This window comes from Stegodyphus dumicola, chromosome 8, assembly GCF_044657685.1.
Source record: "Stegodyphus dumicola isolate Sdum_Otavi_A_Nest chromosome 8, ASM4465768v1".
In the NCBI taxonomy this organism is placed as follows: Eukaryota; Metazoa; Arthropoda; class Arachnida; order Araneae; family Eresidae; genus Stegodyphus; species Stegodyphus dumicola.
Window position 1 is genome coordinate 73,261,993 of NC_140775.1, and position 26,521 is coordinate 73,288,513.

At 31.5% G+C, this 26,521-nt stretch overlaps 1 long non-coding RNA gene across 1 annotated transcript; it reads right to left on the reverse strand.

Annotated features, from left to right (window-relative positions):
• Nucleotides 1–1,690: 1,690 nt before the first annotated feature.
• On the reverse strand, nucleotides 1,691–26,233 carry LOC146995876 (uncharacterized). Its single transcript, XR_015042605.1, has 2 exons — nucleotides 25,846–26,233; nucleotides 1,691–2,691 (listed from the first exon to the last, which is right to left on the reverse strand). It is a non-coding gene; the product is annotated as an uncharacterized LOC146995876 (long non-coding RNA).
• Nucleotides 26,234–26,521: the final 288 nt, after the last annotated feature.

The window sequence follows — 26,521 nt, forward strand, 5'->3', positions numbered from 1 at the left end:
ACTTACCGTTTTGCTTTTACAACTCAGTTAATTACGAGTATAATACTCAAACCATTAATTGAAGAAAAATCTGAGAATTATAGATGTTTCTTCGCGCACGTCACACCGAGAAAATACTCAAACTCTTTTCTGACGGCTTTTCAAACGCACATTTCAATTATTCTACTTATTTATGCATGTTAAAAAAACATTCTTTTATATGGAAATGAAATCCGAAATGTAGACATTATTTCAATGTAACCATTCAGTACCTTATAACCCTCTCACTTCTTCACATAAGAAATCAGAAAACACACTCAAAACTTCAAACAAGCTGACGTTTAACCTCACTTCACATAGTAAGGGAAGCGTTTTCTTGCCCTCACGAGGCGTGGCTTATTTGCTTCCCCCGGCTTCACTCTCCTCGTATTGCGACAGCAGAGACGCCATCTCCATGTATTCATTCTAACCTCCTTGGTGCCAGCCAGCGACTAGTGCCGTGGTTCCAGTTTACAAGATGACTTTTCCTGGATTCTCAAAAGAGGCTACGATGTGAGCGACTGCCGTGGCCGGCATCCTGTCTTCATGAAGGCGGCATCTTCAACACAAATGGTTTTTTTTTTTTTTTTTTTTTTCTAATTAGCGGCGATGATTTCCCAAGCTGTGACTTCTCGTGTGTAACTACAGTGAGCGGCGTTTTGCCGGTTTAAGTGCTCTCGAGGATTTAATTTAATTTTCAGGTGCCTTCTTAACCACGAAGCATGGACTTACTGAAAGTGTAGCGAATTTCATTAAAACCGCGTAATTTCTGTTTAGTGATATGTTTTTCGCATATTGAATGCTAGTATTTGGAGATAAGGTAAAATATTATTTAATAGTGTAGCATTCTTTAAAGGAAAAACCCTTGGGGTTAATGGATGATCAATTAAGTGTAATTTTTTTTTGATAATGGTTATGTTTCTCTTTAAGTTTCTGACATTGATTAAATTTATTCATTGTGTTTTTATTTTATATATCGTTAATAAATTGGTTAAGTTTAAAACTTTTGTCTTCAATGTCTGCACAGTACATAACCCTAGGGAGCTTCTATTGCTACTTTTGCTAAAAGTTTAATTTTACAACTTTAAACTTTGTTTTTGCATCACGGACCTCAAAGCCACAAACTTACGCATGCGTTTACAGGGTTTACACACATGCGCTTCCGATAGTGAAGAAAATGACAGAGAAGAAATGAAAAAATTTCGATTGACAAAGTTAGTCGGTATTCTCGACACAGCAATTACAGGACTTGAACAGTGGAACTTTGTAACTGAACAAGAAATTATGTCTGTTTATAGAATTAAAGAGAAAGTATTAGCACAAAAAACGAAGCAACTTAAACAACTTACATTGAAAGAAGGAAAGAAATGTTTAATAAAGTAAACAAATAAATATTAAGCTTTTTTTTTTTTTTTTTTTTTTTTTTGTAAATTTTGATACCCTTTAGATCACAATTGCTCTTTATTTCATAAAGTACGGTTTCATATTTTTAATTGTATAATTTTTGCATGCCAACTTACCAGATTTAAATTGATGATCTATAATCCGGAAAAAACCCTAATCCGGAATCGCCGAAGTCCCGACGAGTCCGGATTTCGGACTTTGTACTGTATTAAAAAAAATGTCTGATAAGTAAGCTAGTTTAGCACACCATATTTTATCTTCCAACGAATTAACAAAATCATAATTTTTATTTTGTTCAAAAAAACATTTTCATTTTGTCTTTAAATGCCAGCACACGAGATAAAACTTTTCTTCTGGACAACCACCTTAAATGTGTATGCATTAACAAGGATTCATACTTAACTTCCATAGCTTGGCAGAGATTACTAAATAGTGACATTTTAATGGTCTCGATTTTACATAATTGACTATTTTAACACATTGTTCCAAAACTAGTTTCAATTCTGATGGCAAATCTTTTGTAACAAGTGCTTATCGATGCAAAAAATGGGTAACTTATACATCCGCTTTCAGTTCTTTAACACATGCTACAAATCCTTTTAGATGTCCAGTCATAGCTGGAGCATCATATGTGCAAATGCCAATACATGAATTCCACGAAACTTTAATTTCTTCTAATCTCTTCTTTACATGAAAAATACGTTTGCCAGTTATAAAATTAGGTAACTCACAACAACATAAAAATTGATTAATTATGTCATTTTTGTGAATAAACTGAACAAATGTAATTAATTGAGCCTTTCCCATAATATCTGTTCTTTCCTTGATCTGTAGAGCAAAATTTGAATTTGCGAGAGTTTGTAGTTTCATGTTGAATATTTTGCAACATATCTTTGATTCTGCGATGGATTGTGTCATTTGAAAGTGGTATTTTACAAATATCAATATCTGCTGATTCAACAATCATTATTTTTATAATTTTACGGCAACCTGGTAATATTAATTGGAGCTTACTTGGAACATTAGCACTATTTGATAATTACAACCACATATCACACACTCTGGAACAACCATGTCATTTCCCAATGTAGATGTAAATCCAAATTTCAAAAAATCATCATTCTATTTCCAATGAACAACATATTTTTTGGAGTAAGAAACACCTTTACTTGTACCAGGCGTAGGCTCATTAGCCTGATTGCTAATGTTATTATTATTATCATCATTAAGCTTTCTTCTTTTTAACCATCTATCCATTTTCAGAAGGTTCTGTTAAAATAAAAATAATACTGTCAAAGCATTATTAAAATAAGCCAAATCAAATAGTACCTTTGAATATGTTTTATTCAATTTTGAGAACACAATACTGCAAAGCAAATTTGTATATATAATTTTATAAACCGAACAACCCAGCAAGCAAATAAATAGTAAACTGAACCACATGTTCCTATTTGAACGAGAGAAAATGCACAATAGAACCTACTATGCAACTTGTTGGGAATCCACTGTCAATGAAACAACCTGTTTTTGTATGCACTAGTGAGGTTAGCCATCCTTTGGATGCGTTTTCATCCAAACACATTTCGTCAGGAAACGAACAATAACTTTCATCAGAATTCTCATATCTTTCGCTAAACATGATCTTGTGCAGTAATAATACATAAGCATAGTATGCATTGTGTTATGTGATAGCAACTTTAAATTGTTATTGTCAGATAACCAAACAAGCTACAACATTTCTCATTACATCATCAGAAAATTTGATGTTTTCTCCGCTTATGATAATCGATACACCACTAAGATATTTCTTGAAATAAAAATTTTCCTCTCTGGTCAAAAATTCCTCGAATGGGAAAGGAATGCCTTCATGGATAATTTTTTAAGAAAATTAATAAGTATTCATATAATACGAGGGCTATCCAGAAAGTAGATTACGTTTTGGAATAAAAAAATAAACAAAGTATAGGAAACAAATTTTATTATATACAGATGAAAGCCACACTCAAATACTACTTTTCTACATAGTCACCATACAAATTAAGGCATTTATCGTAGCGATGTACGAGCTTGGAAATTCCTTCGTCGAAAAATTCGGCCGCCTGCGCCTTCAACCACTTCGTTACCTCTTCTTGCCTTCCATCTTGCACAAAACTTGTGGTAACCAAGCTTTTCGCTGATGATTTCGTGCAACAAACTTCGCGAAATTTGTGGAAAACTCAAAGAAAGTTCCGTTATTGTGAAATTTCGATTTTCACGGACTTTAGCATCGACTTTTTCGAGAAGTTCGGCGGTCACTATGCTGGGTCTCCCACTTCGATCTTCGTCGTGAACATTGGTTCGGCCATTTTGAAATCTTATGACCCACTGACGCACTCCACCTTCAGTGATAATGTTGTCCCCATACACTTCACGAAGCTGCCGATAGATTTCTATCGGTTTACAGTTTTTTGCAGTCAGAAACCTTATTACTGAGCGCACCTCGCAGCTCGCGGGATTTTCAATTAACGCAGACATTTCAAACCGTCACAGTATCTGAACGGAGCACAGCACGAACCTCTCACTAGCACGGCTAGATGCAGACTGAGCTGCGCAACGCTCTGACCCCAAGATGGTCGCGCTAGCCCCGCCCCTAGCGGACACAGACGGAAACGTAATCTACTTCCTGGATGGCCCTCGTACATGATAAAAATATATAAATTTTTATGCAATTAATCTATTTCAAAAGAACCAAACTCGGAATGAACAACTAAAGTTCAGCAATCTTATCATGCTAATTACATATGGGTATAAACTGAAATGAACTTCCAGTTTTGACTTTTAAATACTTATGAAGTTTTATATTCATGTAACAGAAAAAATACTTGAGATAATCCTCTGATCTTTTTATGTGCCTAAATAAAAAAATAATAATAGCATCAATATCTACAGCAGGAAGAAAACAAAAAGCAACAAAATAGAAATCCCAAGTAAGATACGAATTTTGTCTAATGTAAAACATTTTCCCTTAGGAAATTCAACTTGAAGCTTAATTCTTTATCTGCCATTCTTTAAATGCTAATTCATGTTTTTATGGTTTCTTTAATGTCTAACTTGAACTAGTTTCTTTTAGAAAGTTCACCATGAAGGTATACCTTCCCTTAGGCAGATAGCCCTTGTATGCTTTGTCATATTCAAATAATCAAACCTATTACACAATTTGATGAACAAATGGATGAATTCTTCTATAATTCAAATGCTGTTTTCTCATACAGTCTTATTTATTTAATATAGGAAAAAAATATACATAATGCTAATTTCTAAATAACAAGAAATGAGCTAAAAAAACTTATAATCTAAAAATTTCAAGATTATAGTCAAACACTTTGAAAAAGAGCTTAAAATTAAATACATTTAAAAAACAATTTTTTTGTAATGAATAGAGGTAAATACTGTTACTTGCATATGGCTTTATAATAAATTTAATACACACAAATCCGAAGACAGCTTAATAAAATTTATTTTCCCAAAAGAAACACTTTACAGTTCTGGAACTTTCCACAAAAGTATTCATATAGCTCTTCCAAGTATGACAGAGCACAATCAGTAGTCACTACTTCAAACAACTAAGATCATTAAGTACAGCCCAATGCAAAGCACAACTCAACAGCAAAACTCATGCAAAGATCTCTCAATACTCTGAAGTCAGCTCTGATTTAAAAACTGAGAACTGATGCTATCCCTGATCTTAAATGGTTTTCCCTTGGTCACCAAGAAATCTCTAGGACTGTACATTTCCTGAAATTACTGGAAGGCATACATGACTAAAATTACAAGGGCCGGATATGGTTACAGTTATTCAATTACAGTATCAATTACAGTTATGCAGGGACCTGACCAAAATGGCATCAAGCAATAACCAAGTTCCATTTAAAAGTTCATTTCTTAAAGTTCCATTTAAAATCTACTTTTCAACGTAATTACCTCTGTTATTTAAGCATTTGTTGAGGCATGATACAGTCAAAAGTCGTTAATTCGGACACCCATAATCCGGAATGATCTATAATCCGGATCTCAAAGCTACAAACTTTCTGCGCATGCGTCGCGTTGAAAGTTTACCGCTGCGAATTTGCGTGTGCGCGTGCGCAAAATACGTTTACGAATGCGCGTTTAATGTATAACGGACGGATAAGCTAAGCTAAAATTATCTAATTATCTATCTCAGTTAATGTTGCAAATTGCGTTGTTCCTTAATCTTCGAATTGGATCCGGATTATTATTTTTTGCAGACTGTTAGAGCAATTTTATAAAAGTAAGCTTGAACTTTCGATTATGTCAAATAGAATTTCCGATATATATTTACTAATATGTAAAGGATATACAAAGCGAAAGTATCTTTCGGAGTCCATTAAACAAAAAGTAGATTTGCTGCAAAAAATGGATAAAGGCATATCCTTTGTTTATGTAAACTTTAACGTTTGTTTATCTAAACATTGTTTATCTTTAACACCGGGCGGCGTGCAATGAATTGGAAGTTGATCCAGCACTATCCTTATCTTAAGAGCAGATGTTTTTATTTTATTTGGCTTATAATTGCTTACTCAATGTAGTATTTCATCTCGATGTGTCTTTGATATGATTTAAATCAAATGCCTCGTCATTATAATTCGCTTCGGATAGCGAAGAAAGTGATAGAGGTTATTGAAAACGAAAAAATTTCGATTGACAAATTAGTCGGTATTCTTGACACAGCAATTATAGGGCTTGAACAGCGGAACTTTGTAACTGAACACGAAATTATGTCTGTTTATAGAATTAAAGAGAATGTATTATCACATAAAAAACGAAGCAACTTAAACAACTTACATTGAAAGAAATGTTTAATAAAGTAAACAAATAAATATTAAGCTTTTTTTTTTTTTTTTTTTTTTGTAAATTTTGATACCCTTTAGATCATAATTGTTCTTTATTTCGTAAATTACGGTTTCATATTTTTAATTTTATAATTTCTGCATGCCATTTTACCAGATTTAAACTGATGATCTATAATCCGGAAAAATCGATAATACGGAATCGCCGAAGTCCCGACGAGTCCGGATTAACGACTTTTGACTGTATATGTTTTTCGATGCCTTCTGCAAAGAAATCCTGTCCAATGTCCAATAACCACTGTTGGGCTGCAGCTTTCACTTCGGCATCCAAATGCTTTGAAAGTTCTTGTTTCATGGGACCAAACACATGGAAGTGAGGAGGATACTGGTCTATAAGTCTGGGCTATAAGGAGGGTGATTCCACACTTCCCACCTAAACTTTTTCAGAAGGTCACACGTTTGTTTTGCTGCATGCAGTCTTGCATTGTCATGCAGGAGCACAATGCCGTTCGACAGTTTACCTGGCCGTAGATTTTTAAATGGTTGTTGCAATCGTTTTAGTGTTTCAAATTAAGAAGATGCATTAATTGTGGCACCCTTCGGCATGAACTCTGTATGCACTACGCCTTCTCTGTTGAAACACAGCGTCATCGTCACCTTTCCTGCAGATGGAACAGTTTGACACTTTGTTCATGTTGGGGAATTGCAATGTTTTCACTCGCGCAAGCTGCGTTTCATTTCAGGTGAGAAGTGGTGAATCCAAGTTTCATCTTCAGTCACAATATTATCTAAAAACTCATTTCCTTCCATTTGGTAACGTAGCAGAAATGCAAATGCACTTTCAAAATGCTTTCCTTTATATTCCTCTGTCAATAGGCATGGCACCATCGAGCACAAACTTTAGGAAATTTTGGCAATAATTCTATACACACTTCCATGAGAAATATCCAGTTCATTTCAGATTTTGTCCATCGCTATGCATCTGTTTGCAAGAATGCGTTCATTCACGCGAGCAGCGATTTCTGAATTTGTTGCAGTTGATGGTCTTCCCTCGCGCTCAGTGTCGTCAATATCTGTACATCCATTCTCAAACATGTTGCACCATTTCGCAATAGCTTGACGTGACACTGCATTTTTACCATACACTTCATGCAACTGCCCATAAATTTCAGTGCAGTTGCGCCTTTTTGCCCAGAAAAAACGAATCACTGCACACATTTCCAATTCGGATGCTATTTGCAGCTGTCGAGATATGTTTGCGACTGATTATCAGAAAAACTAAACTTGCCTTGGGAAAGCTGCTACGTCACGCTATAAAGGTACATGTCTGAAGTGTTGCCACGCAGTGTCATCCAAATAGTCTTAGATGAAACATATTTATGCAGTAGTGCAACAAACTTTCTGACTGACCTACGTATTTACATAATGAGGTGAGGCAGTTATGCCATGAAGCTGTATTAAAACAATTTACACTTTTAATATATAAGTAAAAAATTTTATGACACAAAAATAAACAAACAAAAAAAGGTAAAATCATCAATTATACATGGATAACAGATTCAGACTTTTTTGTTATCTTAGCCAACGTTAAAATACTCTCAAATAAGAGCTTCAAGAAAATAATAAACTTATTGACATATATGCTCGTATTAAATCTTGCAACAGTTAAACTGCAATTAAAGAAAACACAGCTTCAATCAAAATAGTTCATGTATTTCCTACTAACATATTATTTCAAATGAGAAAACTAAAAATATGCAAGAAAAATAGTATTGTTATAATAAAAATTTAAAAAAAGAGATATTGATTTTAATGGTTTGTACTCCAATTTTATGTTACTTTCATTACTATTAAAACGAATGCGAATAATACAATCGGAAAATCTACAACTGGTGCTAAATCAATTTACCAAGATTATACATATTTTATTCAAGGACTTGAAGACACAGATTTAATTAGCTTTTCTTCGCAACTGTCAACATTTAAATAAATACCTTCAGTTATGAATTTTTTAAATGAGAATAAACAAAACAGAAGAGAAACACACTAAAGTGAAATATAGAATTAACAAAGCAAGCAACAACCCTGTGCTTGGAAATTTAGCCAATACCACAATTGATTTCAAGTGCAAACAGGTATAAGTCCCTCTTCATTAGTATGCGATGCATTGCAAGATTGGAAGTCTTGCATGTAACAAAATTTACAAAAGACTTTTTTTGAATGGCATTTAAGGGGAAGGAAAAAAATCAACCTTGAATTACTCTAATTTATTTATTTATTTATTGATCCTTCAGTGTGAACGGAATATGATGTGAAAAAATTTTGAAATTAATTTGATCATTTTTTGTCATACAGTTTTTGTCGTGTCAGACTTTGTTTACAAACTTCTCTGCATGACTTTAAACATTTTTGTAACTGGAAGTATATGTCTATGAACAATGAATACAAAAAGTAACGCCAGTAAGAACCTTTGTGGACACAGTGAATATATTTAAATTCAGTCTGATCTTGTTAATTAAAAAAAAAAAAAAAAATATTCACCTATTAACCACTTTCAAATCTTGCATTTATCCCACATTACATAAACACAGTAACAGAGAATTGCTGTTTGTGTATTACTATAAAATTTCATGATCGCCATTAGATTTTAATTTATAATTTTATGATCGATATATTATATATTATTCGAAACACACAACACATTTCTAGAACAAAAGAACATTTATTTCAACATATTACTAAAAAGTGTGAAAGAATAATATGATATAAATTATTTTTCTCTTTATGGACTTTTTTTTTTCCCCTCTTTATGGCACTTTTATGTAAAGAAAAATAAAAGATTTTATGCATTACTGATTGGCAATGGTATGTTCTAATGTTTTTGATTTGATTCGTAATTGACAGGATTTTTAACACGCAGTGAAAATAATAGCACATTTTTTAAAAAAATTTTTAAAAACTCTCCCCTCTCCCAAAACTGGTATTACAGTCTTGGTTTGACTCTAGAGATGATTTTTAACATGAAATCATTATCAGCTGCTTATATTTTTAACAGAAGAAATCCTCAAATTTTATAGTACAAGACTGTTTCAGAAGAATAAGGGACCATAATTTTATGAAATAAAATAAATAAATAAATACACAAATAAATTGATTTATACACTTTGTCACAAGTTCCTTGGTGTGGTGTATTTAATTATGGCAAAGCACACTAGGGTTATCTGCCTAAGGGGAGGGATGCCTTCGCGGAGGTCTTTCTAAGGGAAACTGGCTCGTTTACACGTTACACATGGGGAAAACCACGCAGCCAGCCCATTCGCGGGATTCGAACCTCGGACCGAACTACCAGTGTTCAGCGACTTTACTGCTCGGCCGCTGGTGGGCCCACAAGTTCCTTAAAACAGAGAGATTTTGCAAATGACCCGTCGGCTTCGACAGTTTTGATAACAACCATTTAGATGTGTCAGTTTGCAGCAAAAATAATTGTAATTAATAGCACTTCATTAATTAAATATAGGAAAGTCAATAACATTCTATAATGGGCTAAATAAACTTAGAATTATCAATAACACATGCCTAAAAGTAGCCTTAGAATCAGAAAAGCACTGAAACCGCTAGCAGGTGATATTGCTATAAAGAGTATCTCTTCAAGCACACATATATCTGGACAGCTATTCTTAAATGCACAAGAATCCAAATCCCAAGACAAACTTCAGAAATCTGTACCCCAAACAATCCTAACCCAACAATGAATGGAAGAAAAGACAATATGACCCTGTTTCAGATTCTAGATAATAAAATTTGCAGGCCATTCACATCACATCATAACTGAACTCTTAATATGCTTACACCATAAACATCAGTTTATTTCAACAGTGGAACCTCGAGATATGAGCATCTCTATATACGAGAAATTCGAAATACGATGAAAGTATGAGAGAAAAATTTGTCTCTAAATACGAGCAATGGGCCAGGCTGTTAGTATGTGTAGCATCATTTCCCAATCCGGCTCGACTCGGGGAATCCCCTCAGTACTCAGTAGATCATTCAGTGTAATTTGATCTACATTGTTGTACGCTAGTGAGTTAATTGTTTATTACATTTAACGTGAAAATAACTATTTCACGATGCCTACCAAGAAGACTGTTGCCTCAGATAGATAAATAAGGAAGCCAAGCCCATTTAAATTAAGAAAGAAATCATAGATAAACATAAGCGTGGTGTAAGAGTGATGGAATTGGGCGAACACTTACGGCCTTTCGACATCAACAATCTGCACTATTCTGAAGAAGAAGGAAGAAATTAAGAAACTTGCTGTAGGCAAAGGAGTTACCGTTACTTCCAAGCACCGTCTAAAACTCCTAGAAGTTGGTGTGGATTAACGAGAAGCAGTTAAGGTGAGTGTCAGAAACTATCATAAAGGTAAACTATGGGTTATATTATTTACCTGTGTTGTTTATTAGAAAAATTGATTTTTACGTTGATATTTTGGGTGTGCAGAACAGATTAAGTAGATTTGCATTATTTTCAGTGGGGAAGTTTGTTTCTAGATACGAGAAATTCGCTATGCGAGCTCAATGCTGGAATGAATTAAACTCGTATCTCGAGGTTCCACTGTATATTTATTTTAACTATAGCCAACAATATGCTCATGGTGTAAATCAATCAAATAGCTTCAGCATTTACTGCACCTAGGCCAAAAAGTGCCCTTCAAAATGCACCTTTTTAAAGAAAAACTTGTATCTAACATGCACATGTAAAAATTAGCAAAAACCCTAAGTAGTCAGCCTGCTCAACTATCAAAAATAAACACAATGATAAACTAACAGCTTTTAAACACTCAGCTACACTAAATAAGCTTCTGTAAGAAAATATTTTTTATTCATACTCTGATATTTTAATATATTTACATATGAAAACTGCTGCTCTACCTGCTACAAAATACACCAAATATTTTCTTTGTTTCTGTGCTAGCATCACTATTTTTCCTGCAAGATACATGTGATAAATAGAAATATTATTCAGTGTAATGGTACTCCAGACATTGTAAGACTATATCAGAATAAACTGTATCCGACTGCATAGTTGCTAATTATAACTAAGATTTGTTATAATATTGAAAGAAATCTGAAAATAACTTGAAATAATGTTGGGTTAAATCTTAATCTTTCTTTGATAGAAATTCAATATTCGACGTCAACATGAGCTTATACAAATTTATTCAAATTACATTACTGCATGACAGCTTTCGAGATTGTCAACATCAAAAACTTGATGAGCTGAATTAACTATTTTCAAATTACTTATGAAAGTTCTCCATGCTCGTTTTAAAATATCAATCTAATAAAAGGTAAACAGGTAGTTGTGCAAATTACTGATTATTATAAGAAAAAAAACAAATGAAAAATACACTGCATCTGTTTCTCAAATTTGTTTTTAAAAGTAATTAATAGAAAATGGAAATCAATAGTATAAAGGATAATGAAAAATTTTCTACAACAAATAATTGCTGGTTCTGCTAAACTAATATTAATTCAAATTCAATGTATGGAACTGTCAGCTCCAAAATAATGATACGAATGTAATAAAAACCAAAAGTGTAATTTATGCACTTGAAGCAAAGGTCTGAATGCCTGAAGAAAACAGTAAAATAGAATAACAAGGATGAACTTCCATATTGAAACTGGATTTCAAGAAACGATTTTAAGGTATTTTAAAAATGGATGTACCTAAGCCTTTTGGACCCATTTCCTATACAATTTCACAATCTTCTCCAAACTTAGAATTTATTAAGAGCACATGAAAAGCTGAAATTTAAATTTAGATCGATATACTAACAGTTTTGGCTGCAGCAGCATATAATTGTACTTTATCCTACTTTATGCTTGTACAGAAATTTCTCATAGCCTTCTCATCTTGGTAACATCTCCAACAGCTGTAAAATAAAATCGGCTGCAGTTGAAACCATGGAGATACAAACCTGCTGTTGACAAAAATCAAACTGATTACTGACAAACTAGTAAAAACTCAAGCTTATCCTTTTCATTAAACCTTTTCAGTACTGTATTCTTGTTCTTTTGTTAGTAAATATGATTGTATATTTATTATTAATTTCATTTATATACAAATAATCCAATCTTACCATTGCTGCTTTATTTTTAGCCCAGAAGGGCTGTTAATTTAGTTTTGGGATTTTGTATTGAAAACTTTAAATGTCTGTTTTCCTTATCAAATTGTTGTCACCAAATATTATCACCCTGGACTATATTTAAAGAAATTAAATAATGAAGAATCTGCATAAATATATGTATGTGTCTCCCACTGTGATAAAATGACAGTAACCAGAGCCATCAAATTTTGAATAACAGAATCTTACACAGAATATGGGCATCTGGAATCCTAAATTTGGAATTTGTTTTATTATCAATTTCATATTTTGTAACACTTTAACAAATTTTTGAGTAACAAACTCCACGACTTCAATGCCAGCAATGTATGGGGGGGGGAAATTTACCTCTAGCGTGCGAGACTGTGTATCGGAAATTCTACAGTCTTTTAAAATTATTTTGCGATATTGCTGTTGAACTGAATTTTATGGTTTAGGTGCGAAGAACATGATATTTAATAAATAAAGATAACACACAAAACATTAAAAAAAGGTCCCTTTGGGTGTAATGTAAAATCTGAAAGTTTCAAGTTTTTTTTTTTTTTTTTTTTTTTCTTTTTTAACAACAAATAAAGATGTGAATTCATATGGGATGCTATTCAGTCAATTTTTTCTAAAAGTGGACATGGAACCAAAGAAGTTTGAGAAACAGTGGTTTAGAATAACTAATGCAATCCAGATTAGTCTGAAATTTCTGCTTACTAAGATGTTACCTCAGTTACCTGTGTTTCCAAACTATAAATTTTCACAATTGTGATGAGCAAGTGTTGCAGCAACAGAAGAAAACCAATAACATTATACAAAAAATATTAGATTAAAATTCTGAAATTCCAAAACTCACAGAATTCAAATTAGAATAAAAAATTAATAGAACAGAACTCATAGAATTAAAACGGATTCAGAAGGTGATAACATTTTGTAGAAAAATTACTTTTTTCAAATATAAGAAAATTATTTCAAATTAAAATATAATATACAAACAATGGAATAATCAAAATAATACACAGAATGCATAATATGGAATAAATTTATTCATTTTAACAACCATATGTATTGAATCACATATGTCTTTTTATAAATGATTATGAAATCCTTTTATACAGTTGTTAATTCAAAAAATATGGTAGGGTACGAACTGCGCCAAATTTGATCGAAGATCCTCGTCCCCCCTCTTTTCTAATCCACGAACTGTGCGACGTTTCCTGTCCCCTATTTCTTTCCCAAGAAGATTGGGTGCTACAAAAAGTCATTTATTGCCATTAATGGGACATTCTATTGACACTGCAAGCCTTCATTTTCGTTTATCAATATTGTAAAAATTGTGCATGCAAAAAAAGTCTGGCGTGTGCTAAAGTAAAAATTAATTTCTTTTACACTCATTTTAAAGTTTTATGATGCTTAAAGGAATGATGAGCCAAATCTTTTTCATTCTCTGTAAGAATTAAAAACTTTCCAAGTTGTAGATTTTAATCGCTGATTTATATATATATATAAATCAGTATAGTATATCATTAGTATATCACTTTTGAATAGTAAAATTGATAGATTAATGACATACACAAAGCTGATACATGATCAACGTATCAAATATCAGATTTGTAGGTCACCTTAAATAAGTTTCTTGTCTAGATAAATATTAACAAATCGTCTTAGATAGCAGAATGGTTTTAACTTTTAAATTTATCATTTTATTTAAACAGTTCTAATTTAATTTAAAAATTCTCTTTATTAAATCTAAAAATTGGACTTCTCAAGTCGTTCTAAATTCACACTAATATTATTGCAATGTATTCCCATATTAAGCTTTCCATTTTTAATCAATGAAATTATTTTAAGGTTATTTAACTTTGTTACAAATTCCATGTTTTAATACTAGAAATGTTTAAATATTTATTATGCTTTCCACCTGATGTACTTTGGCATACATTTAATTTCTAATACACATTTAATTAATAAATTAATGAGTGTCAGCGGAATTTTCATAATTAACAAACAAAAAAAATCTAACTCCCTTATATTCATATCCTGGGATTTTCAGTTCCCTTTTAATCCTCCTTTTTCACATATTGTTGCACTGTACTCAAGTTTTCATCAGGGTTCGTACACATTTCTGCACATGGAAATTAAGGACTTTTAAGGACCATTAATGAAAAAAATTAAGGGGACTGAATGGGAACTGAATAAATTCAAATGGGGACTGAATAAATTCAATTAAAAATATTATTTATGCCTGAAATTCACTTTTGTAATACCATCCTAAAAATAAAATAGATCCGCAAGTAGTATGCATTATTACTAAACATGAATTAATTAACATAATTATTAATAAGTAAGATAATAAAATAAACTTTATGCAATTTATCAAGTAGCATTAAATATTTTAAACTTATAATAGTTGAACATATTTGAAAGAAGATAAGTGACATTTATGTTTTATTAGCTTTATGTTTTTGTCTCATTTTGTCACATACTTGGTCAGTCTAGAGGTTTAGTAAATAGCATGTAGATTTTATGTAAAGCGGCATAGGTTAAAATGAGAAGTAAGATCTTGTGTGTATATCTTGTGAGTTATGGGGTTGCAATGAGACAGGCCGTTGACACTTTTGGAAGAAAGATATACAGTCAAAAGTCGTTAATCCGGACTCATTCGGAGTTCGGCGATTCCGGATTATAGATCATCAGTTTAAATCTCGTAAGATGGCATGCAGAAATTCCAAAATTAAAAATATGAAACCGTAATTTATGAAATAAAGAACAATTATGATCTAAAGTGTATCAAAATTTACAAAAAAAAAGCTTAATATTTATTTGTTTACTTTATTAAACATTTCTTTCAATGTAAGTTGTTTAAGTTGTTTCGTTTTATGTGATAATACTTTCTCTTTAATTCTATAAACAGACATAATTTCTTGTTCAGTTACAAAGTTCCGCTGTTCAAGTCCCGTAATTGCTGTGCCGAGAATACTGACTAACTTGTCAGTCGAAACTTTTTCGTTTTCACTAACCTCTCTGTCACCTTCTTCATGTCTTTATCCATTTTTTGCAGCAATTCCACTTTTTGTTTGATGGACATCGAAACATACTTTCGTTTTGTAGATCCTTTGGGAGCTCCAGCATCAGAAATTCTATTTGACATAATCGAAAGTTCAAGTTTACTTTTATAAAATTGCTCTTACAGTCTTCAAAAAATAATAAGCCGGATCCAACTCGAAGATTAAGAACAACGCAATCATCAACATTAACTGAAATAGATAATTAGATAATTTTAGCTTGTACCGTTCGTTATACATAAAACACGCAAGTGAAAACATATTCTGTGCTTGCGCACATGCATATGCGCAGTCGTAAAGGTCTAACGCGCAAGCGTAAACGCCTATGCGCATGTGTCAACGCGGCGCATGCGCAGAAAGTTTTTAGCTTTGAGGTCCGGATTATGAGTGTCCAAATTAATGACTTTTGACTGTAGGTACGGTGACCTGTTTCACTTGTGTTCCATTCATGTTGCCACTCTCTGAGGACTGCTTGATACAATATTGGTTTTAGATGAGACGGCGGAACTGGGATGTTCTCTCAATGGGCGTCGGGTGAGTTGGCAGCTTCCTTTGCCAGACGTCTGCAGCCTCATTGCCCTCGTGCGCCTTGACTGCGGTTAGTTGAATGCTGCTATATCTGCTGTGGTAAAGTTAACTATGCATGCCTGTAATTAATGGTGATGAGTGATGGTGATTCAGGATGACATGGAGAGATGATTGGCTCTTGGAGCAGATGTAAATGGGATGCTGTGTGATTCTTGTAGTTTGTAGATTTTATGTCAAGCGTCATAGGTTAAAATGAGAAGTAAGCTTAATCAGCATGATTCATAACAAAAGACTGAATGTTGTCACTGCTACTGCTTGTCCAGAGAGAGACCTGCTGATTAGAACAAAACCTGAAAAGCCTGATGTGGGCACAGTTGGCAAGTTTTGAAAGTTGGTTGGGCTTTGTTTGCTGTAGTTAGTGTCGTAGCTTCGTGTAGAGTTCCAGGGCTTGTAACCCAGTTAATATACTTTAAGGTTTCAATATGCCACTAAAGCACTAGAGGTGATAAGTTGTTTTGTATTATTTTAAGTTTCAATAGATGCAAAGAAAAAGTTGTACTTGAATTTTTTGTGCTTTATCTTGTGACCATGGTGAGGATTAATGAAAGGCAATAAATAACTCGCTTTAATATGCAGGGATAACTTTTAAGGGTATGCAACTAGTTATAAATAATTAAATTAAGTTATTAGATAACCTTAGTCATTATGGATTTACATGGCCACCACTAAATTTTATTTTTTAACAATATTTGTTAGAAAAGCCCTATTAAAATCAAAATTTAATCAAATTTCACAGTTTAAAATACATGTAATTTATGACATTGATTCTTAAATGATATTAGACATTAAAAGCTACAAAACACATTAAAAGCTACAATAAATAACACATTAAAAGCTACAAAACATAAATGTTTTGTAACAAGAAAACTCAACAAAATATTTATCCGTCATTTTAATTTGAAGCCTTCCCAAACATTTTGGTTAGTTTATATCGATTTCCTTCTCTTTAAGAATCTTTTCTAACAATTAGAGATTTATCTCAATACGCAAACCAATTCTCTCGCTAGTTTCTGCGTGCTTTATCTCCTAACTTGTCAACCTCTCCACAATGTACCTATGAGAGTTTACTTGATCTGGTAAAAGTTAAATAGTCCAAAACCCCTGACAGACATGAAGCAAATTATCACTATGTCTGAAAGTAACTACAATATCAGACAAAGGCTTAAATAAACCTCTTTTTTAAAAGAACTTAGAATTTAAAGGCATGTTCTAATGCTAACAAAATCAACTACAGCTCACGGTGACGTAATTAAACAAGAACAGTCAAATTCAAACTAAAAATGTGGACTAGTGGTCAAAGATTATACAATTTAATTTTAATTTAATCTGGCTCAGTAACTCTATCATATGAAGAAATAGAAAGGGGACATTATACTAAAGGCTGAAATCATAAATCTTTGGGTAATTTACATAATAATAACTGCACATATTTTTGAAGAATAATTTTCTTTATGTATTCATTTCTTTCTACAACATGTTTCCTTTTCATTTTAGGATTTTAGGATTTGTGTTATTCTAAAAAACATTAAATGCATTTAGAATGTACAAAAAAAAGTGGCTAATTTTATTTCTTTAGTAATATGAACATTCTGAAGAAATATGAAATATATATGGTAAAGGCCCGTTACAGGTTACAGAGCTGGTGTCTCAGAATTTTTAGAATTTAGTGACACATCGAAGAGCAAAATTTAGAAATGGCAAAACTTTTAGAATTTAGAGCAGGCACTGGAAACAGAATTTAGAAAGGCACTAGGCAGCAGAATTTAGGATCCACAAAGATTGCATCAGGTGGGAAAATGCCTAGTGTCAGCTCTGTGTATGATGCATTAAAGACATATTAGATGAACCTTTTAAATTTAAGTTTTTCAATTTCTTTATTAATAAAAAAAATCCCTTTCTATAATGCCTGCCCATGTGATAAGATTAGAAGCATTTTTGATGTTTTCCATGTTTGTGCCAAGTGAAAAGTAGAGAAAATAAAGGAAAGATAAACATGTTAAGAAAAAGATTCTAATATCGGGAGTAAAACATTCAAATATTATGTTTTCATTCTTCCAGACATTCTCCAAAAAGTAAGAAATTCATCACTAACTTTCTGTTAAATACATACATTACGTATTGATACCATGGAGACATTTTTTCTTTTGTCACATATTTCTCGCATCTTCTAGAATTGTGGGTCTATAAATCTTGCCTTCAAATCCTTCTAAACTTTCCAAGCTGCAATATCTAAAATACTAAAGAAAAATTATCCCTACCAATTCTGTAACAGCAAAAAGCCAGAAATATCTTGGGGGGGGGGGAAAGGAGGGAAAAACTTTAAAATTAATTTTATAGATAAAACTGATGCATATTCTGAAAATTTTGAATATTTTAAGACAATTAAATGAGAAAAACGCTTACTATGAAAAAATTAAAAAGAAGACATTTTTAATTAATTGCATAGCTAATTTTGCTTTTGCTAAGTGCTGTTTGCTGTAAATTGTGCTTTATAGCATTGTACCTTGTTTATTTTTCAGATTCAAAATATTGTATAATAAGTGGCCAAAATGAAACTTTATAACATGAGAGCGAAAAATAAAAAATTTTTATTTTAATGTTGTTTTTTAAATATAATTTCAATATAATACCATTATTTTAATGAAATTTTTCAATGTTACAATGTTTTAGAAAAAAAAATCGTCGAAAAATTCTGAGATCTCGGAATTAAACATTTTTTATAGAAACCGATCTTAAAATCGCCAAAATGTTGATAAGTCGCCAAATTTAGAACCATTTAATAAAAGAATTCACATTCCCAAAAGCAAAAAATTGTTTAAGAGCTCTTTATTAGAAAAAATGAGTTTCAAAATGCTTATGTTTCAGTCATAAAAACAGATAGAAATTTCACATGATTAAAATTAAGGACCTTCTGCTAATTTTGGCCAAAATTAAGGACTTTTAAGGACCAAAAATCGATTCCAAAAAATCTAAGGACTTTTAAGGACTCTTAAGGACCGTACGAACCCTGTTCATGTATGTCGAAGTTATATACTTTGTATTGTATTTATGCCAAGTTATATTTAAATGATAATTTTTACAAATTCTTGCATCACAACTCTAGTTAACAGAAGTTGTTTCTAATACCTTGCCAAAGCTTAATCTTCAGCATGTAGCTTATTTTCCAACCTAGTTTCAGGCTGAATTATTTGTAAAATTAATTACTTGAAATTTAATGAAGTAAAAATACTTTTTAAATTTATTCTTTAAAAATATTGCAAAAATTTTCACCTTTACCTTAGCATATCTTTTTACAAATCCCTCTAATAATAAAAAATAAGGAAAGAAATTAACTCGGTTTCGATGATTGATACCTCGGTGCAAATTATATGTAACATTTTTCCAAAAGCATAGAATTTATATGGATATCAATAAATTAAGGATTATTTCTCCATCTAATTTTCTTAACAAGTTTATTCCAGAATTTTCTTTTCACACTGTAGCGCTTAACTTTATGAGTTTTCTATAATCATTCAATTTTTCTAGCCATGACAACTTTGCATACCTTCTAACAGGTAGTTATATTTTTAACCATGTATTTTAATTCCTGTTGACTATCAGTACATTATTCACTTGTTTCACAAGTGCAACTTTTATTTATAGTACTCAAATCTACGTAAAATAGTATTAAAACTTCAGTTATGCGGAGCTTCTGATCGATTGCTTGTTTTAGATTGAATGAAATTAAGCTTAATGTTACTGTTAATTAGCTTGTTATTAATTTAATTATACTTTTCTAATTAATTATATGTTCAGATATTTCCAAGTACATTACTCAAACTTTTGCATCCCAATTTTTAAATTTCGGTTAAAAAAATAAACTTTTATTTATTGAGAGGCCTGATTGATTATATTAATTTGCAGTATTGTTTATCTAATTCCTTTCTTCTAGATAAATTTTAGAAAAAACTTCTTAGCATAATAATTTAAATTTATTTACAATTTATACGTCAGTGTTCCAAATGCATAGTAATGTTGTTATAATAGATTTCATGCTAAGCTTTTTTTAAATTTAACTAAATTTAATTTCTGCAAACATTTAGATGATTACTTTAATTAACAAAAAATATTTTTAGCACACTTTAACACACTTTGATATGGAATGCTTTATAATTATTTAATTTATGATATTATTATAATAAATGAAAGATGTTTGTAATGCTAATATGCATGTTTACCAATACCTTTTATTTTCTTTGTTAGCTCTCGCATTTATTACTGTTATTCAAGTAATTAGCCTGCTTGTTAGATATTTTTTACTTGTTCTTGTGATATGTAATTCTATTTATTTATTTTTATTTTCCTCTTGGCTACAATTGGCTTCAAAAAGTTAAATTGTAACCCCGTAGGCAGCAGGGGGAAGAAATTTTGATTGGCGCAGTTGGACTATAGCTCGACCTGGAGGGGATTTTCATTAGCGCAGTTGGAGTACACCCAAAAATATATATGAATCAATCTTCCTGATATATACATGTAAGATATAAAAATGTGAATAAAAATTATTAATAAATTACTAATTTAATTGGAATAAATTACTAACTTAATTCACAATAACCCTTTTAATTCCTCATTTTAACTTAAATACAAACCCCTTCAAAGTATCTGTGCTGTGCAATTTTGCACAATCTCAACATATTTCTAGCAGCTTACTTAAACTTTCCTTCTAATTCATTAATAAATTAATTCATTTCTTCTATAAATTAATTAATAAAGTTTTTTAAGTTCTTGTAAAATCTTGATAAAAAAATTCTCCCAATAGATCTTTAATTTCATATTCATCAAATTCTGAAATTGTAAAATTTAGAGAGTTTCCAAACACAGAATCAAAGGAAAGTACATACAAAACTCTGTTCTGCATACAACTCTGTTATTTTCCCTGTACCAATTATTCAAATAACCAGTAAATCATGTAATGCAAACTATAAACATATTTCCTACACATAAAACTTCTAATAATTGTCCAAAAATATTTGAAAACATAATAATTGAAGAAATAGTATTTCTATGGCCTTATTGACCTCAGTTATGTTTATTAAAAATTATAATATAATATACTTGCTTATATAACTGTACTAAATACTAACATTATAGCTTGATAAAAATATCTTGGAAAACTTACCATTAAAATTTTATGTCTAATTATCAGTTACTTAGCTCATGAAAAACTGTGATAAAAAGAGAAATAATACAAATAAAAATCAGGAAATAACAAGAAATTATGATGCTTCTTATTCCCAAATTAGTCTGATATTTATTTTTTAATAACACATCCTTAATTACAAACAACAATTGAAAGCCTTTGTTCCCGTATTATTATGGATGCCACTTAATGTGATTGTGGTTAAAGTGTCATTCAGATATTGTTATCGAATTGCTGAAGTCCCGCCCATTCATATACCAAAATATGAAAAATAAATCACTTAATGTTATCAATGATTCAATTAAATATTACAGAATGATTTTTTTACAACTGAAGTAAAATTGCCAAAAAAAGATAAAACTCACCAAATAAGTAAAATCAATTAAAAAGTCGCCGAATAAAATATTTTATAAATCTACTAAATGATAGAAAATGTTGCCAAGCAGGAAAGAGTCACCAAACAGCTTGATTTTATTTTTAGTCGAAAATTTAAAATTAGGCAAAAATGCAGCCTTACTTTGCTATAGATTTTAAATTAATTTCAAAAGCAATCATACCCAGGTCCATCTTCTGCAGAAGCAAAACAATTTCTGCTGATCCCCCCCCCTTCTGTACAATTTTTCTAAAAAAAAATTATGCTGTACTAAGATTGCTTTTTTTATCTAATTTTAAATCTTGCATTGGTATTTCTTTTCCAATTTGATTAAGTGAACCATGAACAAATAAGGCTGTTTCCTAAATGTTACAAAGATCTTCTAGACTAACCAGCTTAAACTGGCTGCAATCTGCTGCTTGCTCTTGGAAACAAATCCAAATACATTATGTGACAAACTTTCTGAAGATGATTATGATGAAATCAGTGAATTTCTTTAAAATGCTAAGATGAGAGATGCCTTTCGATTACTAAGATTAAAAATAACGCATTAATCAAATAATTCCCAGAATATTATGAACAGGTTCATTAATGAGCATAAGACTTGCAGATATTCCACTACTAATGACCTTCCTCCTAATTAAAATGCCATAAAAGTATGTATTTATATGTTTCTAGCTACATTAATATTAAATTAATTAAATTACTATGATATATTTCCTCATTATTTAATGTATCATTTGGTTAATATTATCGAAATGGCCATTGACAAATATGATCATATAAAGTGGTGCCTACTGTAATAATAATTCTCTAAATTAGACTGAAAATTCCCGCTTCCATATTATTATTTTTCTTTATGTTGTTTCTCAGATGAACTCATCATGTATCAATATACAAATTATAGACTAGTCAAAAATGACTGTCTTTTCTCCTTACTAGAAATAGATGTACATCATTCATCAGTATTTCTAATATTAATGGTAGTAACACAATATACTTTTTTACACGTATGCATCAAAATTTAAGTCCAATAACACCAAAGTCCAATTCTAACATCTTAGCCTTTTTTATTTCATTACAGTTTCCCTAACAAATTAGTTGGTCCTCTGTTACTTTTCTACTGGTTTGATTATACTACCACACTTCAGTTCCAAATCAATGAAATATTTACTCATATAGAGGCATGATATGTAAACAATAAATCGAAATTTAAATTTGTTTATGATGAAAAATACTTACGCATCTATATATAATGCAAAAAATTTTTTAAAGTTTTAAAATTCATCACATATTCAATTTAAAATAAATCACATGCAAAAAAACAAATCAAAAACACAGTGGGAAACTGCAAGAAATAAGGGGGAGGGCAAAATATCGCAAAACCAAAAATGAAATTTACATCTTTCGCTGCACTGTCATTAGGGATTAGCGTAACATAAAATAAATGCTTTTGGTAAAGCGCTCATAACAGACTAAAGTTTTTTTTTTTTTTTTTTTTTTTTTTATTTATTTTATATTTTATATTACATTTTACAGTTGACAGCTGTCACACAGACAATGAGAAGTGAAAGCTGATCATTCTTAGACACCCTGCAGATACAGATTTATTGCACACAATACACATGCAATACAACCTGCCAAATGAGAAGGCATTAGCTATTTATACAGATGGCTCAAAGACGGAGAAAGGAATAGGCTGCGCCTACTGTGTACTCCAGAAGGAAAAGTGGTTAAAACCTGGGAAAGACGACTGGCAAACAAAAATACCGTCTTTCAGGAAGAGCTTCTTGCATTAAAAGCAGCCATCAATTTGGCAAAATATCAATTAGGAATAAAGATCAACATATATAGCGACTCTGCCTCAAGTTTGGAGTCTATCCGAGGGCACAAGACAAGGAGTCCTTTGGTGCAAGATATTCAGAAAACTATTTTAGCCCTCTCAGCGTTACAGCCGGAAAATTCCATATAGAAGGCTGCCTTCTATATTCATTACAAATGAAAATTTCTGCTAGCTTTTAATGTATTTGATTTCGGTTTGAATGTATATTGGAAGAAAAAAAAAATCAAGGTAGAAAATGAGAGATTCATTTTTTAATTAAAATCAAGAAAATACTACTTATTCATGACATTTTGAGGAACTTTAAAATTTCAGGGCTAAATTCGTAACGCTCGGAGGGTTAAGTATCCCACCAGATGAAAGACCTATCCTGATCTGGGTTACAGCTCATGTGGGTATTACTGGCAATGAACCGGTGGATGTGCTTACGAAATCTGCAGCCAATGACCTCAGTAGATTGGAAAATGAAGTAAATGTTCTGCAGTCCTATTTTAAAAAAAATCACGCTCAATAGCCTTTTACACAAATGGCAGAAAAGATGGGAAAGGGAAAGCACACAGAGGAGAAACTACAAGTTCTTTCTGAAAATTACACGCTCAGTTAATACATACAGCGGAGCACAAACTCAATTCTACACTGGCCATGGTTCCCTTCCCACATTATCTTAAAGAGATTTGGCAAGCGAGCATCAGAATTGTGTGAATGTGGTGCGGTAAGTGATGCACATCACTTCTTCAACTGCTGACAAACTGCATTTAAAAATGCCAAGCAATGAATACTGGCCGCAATGAGCAGAGAATACTTGCAGCAACAAACAGACGAAAACTAAAATAGAGGAGGTAATCAGGCTATGCTCAGCAAGGTACTAAGAAATTCTCCCCCTCCCTTGAGAATTGTATTTTCGCAGCATAATTTTAATAGCAACTCAAAATACTACAACTGAAAATCAACACTAGAAAAATAGCTCACCCTGTAGAATAGTAACAGGACTGTAAGAGCAAAACTATTGTAATGTAAGCATATTACTATCCAGTTTGTATGTACTTGATAAAAATAATATTGTAAAGCAGTTGAAATGATACTGAAAATCCAGTCAATGTGTAGATGAATTACAAGTTTACTTTGATTATCTCAGTAATAGTATTGTAAATATGAATTCAGATAATGTTTAAATGTACACATAGCTGTCATGATTTTATGTAACTATCATATGTAACTTGTACAAGATAATGTTTGTAATCAACATATCTATACTTATATACAGGCCTTGTATGCCCATGTAATATTTATATTTATATTTTTATACCGAGGAAATATTCCCTTCTGTCAGGATGACTATTAACACTAAGATTTTTACAACAAAGTCAGGTCAGTGGTTATCTGAGGCAGAGCTCAGTTGACAGCTGTATACTCATTTGGAATTTTTAAGTGCACCCTCCAATGATAATGAAATGCTTTATACTATATGTCAGCTAGCAATGTTGTCAAAAAGAAATTGTGAAAGGCATGCATTTTGCAACAATGCTGGTAGGGAGAGCTACCAGCAAAATTCATAAATTCTGTAGATGAGAAATGGATGCAAACATATAGTTGACTTAGCAATCTCTGCAAATCTATAATAATTAACTTAATATGACTGAATAGTAGTTTTCTTCTTTATAAGTGTAAAACTTCTTACTCAAAAATGCAAGTTTCATTTTCAGCTATTGAAAAAAGTTAAAGTTTAAAATCAGTCTTTTGTAAATTTCACCTCAGAAATGTGAATACACAAACACAATATTTGACTTTAATTTAAATAACCTAATAAAATCACCATATATATAATGTGAAAAAATTTAATGATCACTAAATGAAGATATTTATTTTTTTAACAAAACAAACTGGGATCAAACGAGTACTGAAATTCGAACATGATATAAATTAACATTTGATACAGTTTTCTAACATAAACTTGCTGCTAATGTAAAATCAACATAAAATATATTAGAAATATATAAACAAATATCAAATATTTTGCAACCCATTTTATCTCCCTTCTATTTTAGGTTCATCAGCTTATTTTATCTCTCTTCATTCAGCCAGAGATAACGCAACAACATGATTTTCTGTTTAGGAAGCATACTTGTCATAATACAGAAACAACACAAATTCTGGGAATACAGTGGCCGATTACTAATGATACACTGGTCATTCAAAAGTTTGATTAAAAAAAATGATACACTGGTAATTCAAAAGTTTGATTTAAAAAAAAGCACCTGTATCAATTTAAATAAATGTCAGCGGATGAAAATAATTGCTCAGCTAAAAAAAAAGTTTTACCGGCACATCTACAGAAAGCTTAGGCTTAAAATATAGGAATAACTGCAGCTAAAAGTCATACCTAGTACGGCCTGAAGAGCTTGATCTTCGTTTTCTACATCCATTGGTTTCGATATTTCTTCCAATCAAATTAACAACGCAAAACCATAGCTATCTAATCCTTGCTTCCGGCAAATCCATCACATTCACTTTCAATTAACCTGAGGCATTCAACAACTTTAGATTACATAAAAGATCACGTGAGGTACCTGCGCCAAAACTTTAGTAAAATGTTATTTAAGCTATATACAATGTAGAACCTTGATTTTGAAAAGTAACACATATAACTTGTTATAGTAAAAACAATACAATCATCTCCAAGACAATCTTAGAGAAACAAACAAACAAAACATTCTTTTTATTTACTTTCACCTTGAATTTCGAGAGCAACAAGTTGTACTGTGCGCCCTCCCCCCCTGAACTTTTTGAACCAATCACCATGCGATATTACGAAGAGATCTTTCAGCGCGAAACACCTGTTCGAAAAAGCAGGCTGAACATTGCGCATTGCAAATTTAACTACAGTGTAATAACTACAGTGTTCATTAAATCTCTAAATAAACAATGTAAAAGAAAAAAAAATGTTTAGAAAGTAGTATTTAATCGGTTGTTTGTATAATCATGCATATTATTGTCTCTTTGCAAATATGAATAGAAAATTGATAAATGGCATTTTTCATATTAATATACAATTTTCT